The 987-nt window shown below is 61.3% G+C and overlaps 6 non-coding genes across 6 annotated transcripts, besides 1 other annotated feature; all 6 read right to left on the bottom strand.

Annotated features, from left to right (window-relative positions):
- Positions 1-131: 131 nt before the first annotated feature.
- Tc00.1047053468713.60 lies at positions 132-197 on the bottom strand. The gene has a single exon (XR_008254781.1). It is a non-coding gene; the product is annotated as an H/ACA snoRNA, TC10C3H2 (small nucleolar RNA).
- Positions 198-260: 63 nt separating this feature from the next.
- Positions 261-340, bottom strand: Tc00.1047053468713.50. Its single transcript, XR_008254780.1, has one exon. It is a non-coding gene; the product is annotated as a C/D small nucleolar RNA (snoRNA), TB10C3C5 (small nucleolar RNA).
- Positions 341-404: 64 nt separating this feature from the next.
- Tc00.1047053468713.40 lies at positions 405-479 on the bottom strand. Its single transcript, XR_008254779.1, has one exon. It is a non-coding gene; the product is annotated as a C/D small nucleolar RNA (snoRNA), TB10C3C4 (small nucleolar RNA).
- A 49-nt stretch (positions 480-528) lies between these two features.
- Tc00.1047053468713.30 lies at positions 529-627 on the bottom strand. Its single transcript, XR_008254778.1, has one exon. It is a non-coding gene; the product is annotated as a C/D small nucleolar RNA (snoRNA), TB10C3C3 (small nucleolar RNA).
- Positions 628-669: 42 nt separating this feature from the next.
- Positions 670-697: a microsatellite.
- A 15-nt stretch (positions 698-712) lies between these two features.
- Tc00.1047053468713.20 lies at positions 713-791 on the bottom strand. Its single transcript, XR_008254777.1, has one exon. It is a non-coding gene; the product is annotated as a C/D small nucleolar RNA (snoRNA), TB10C3C2 (small nucleolar RNA).
- A 25-nt stretch (positions 792-816) lies between these two features.
- Tc00.1047053468713.10 lies at positions 817-888 on the bottom strand. The gene has a single exon (XR_008254776.1). It is a non-coding gene; the product is annotated as an H/ACA snoRNA, TC10C3H1 (small nucleolar RNA).
- Between the last annotated feature and the right edge of the window lie 99 nt (positions 889-987).

Genomic DNA, 987 nt, shown 5'->3' with positions numbered 1-987 from the left:
ACGGGGGAAGGGCGTGCTCCGTCCGTGACTGTCCACCCGCTAAGCACAGCAGTTGGACGGGGAGCGCACGGCCTGGCGGCTACGCGGGCTGCTCACGACAGTCTCTGCACCGCATCACGCAGCACCCGTCCACGTCTCGCCGCACCGATTGGACTCCACGCCACCAAACCGGCGTCGTCCTGCCCGGAGTGGCTGCATACACACACACACGTATGACTGCGGGCGGCGGCTGGCTGCCTCGCGGGACTCATCCACATTCGTTGGTGTAGTATAAATATGTAAGACGTGCATCGGGTCATAATCATCAGCCTCGTTAGGTGGAAGACGCATCGCTAATCACAGTCACACACTCCGTCGAACCAAGTCGCCGCGCCGCAAGGGTGGGAGGAGGGTGCGGTCAAGCATCAGCTGGTGTTCTTAGATTCCTGTGGGTCACTCACGCGGGGTCGGCAAATGTGCAAACAGCTTGTGATCATCACTGTCACGGCGGGACGACGGGGGAGGTGGGTTAGGGGTGGGCACGCCGCTTCAGTGGTACGAGTAACAGTTGAGGTAGTATGCACACGGCATCTTGTCGTCAACCTGCGCCAGGCGCCTTCCGATGGTAATTCCATTTTCACACATCATTTGCGACACAGTGTCCCACGGCGCTGCAGCAGCCGCAGCACAAGAGAGAAGGAGAGAGAGAGGGAGAGAGCCAGTCACAGGTGCCATCAGCTGGTAGTGCATGTTATCGATTATCTCCAGTCACGTACCACGCTCGGAGTGAGTATTGAATTGGATGCATCATGCGGCGGGCACACAACCAGCAAACGGGGCTCTCGCGCGTGCTTCGTACCGTCGCACCGCACTGTCTGCGGGGACGCATAGCGACACCGCTGCCTCGGCCACGGGGGAAGGGCGTGCTCCGTCCGTGACTGTCCACCCGCTAAGCACAGCAGTGGACGGGGAGCGCACGGCCTGGCGGCTACGCGGGCTGCTCACGAC

The sequence above is a fragment of the Trypanosoma cruzi genome (assembly GCF_000209065.1).
Source record: "Trypanosoma cruzi strain CL Brener chromosome Unknown tcruzi_1047053468713, whole genome shotgun sequence".
Lineage (NCBI taxonomy): Eukaryota > Euglenozoa > Kinetoplastea > Trypanosomatida > Trypanosomatidae > Trypanosoma > Trypanosoma cruzi.
The sequence above is the reverse complement of the archived record's forward strand: the minus strand, read 5'-3'. Positions and strand labels throughout refer to the sequence as shown.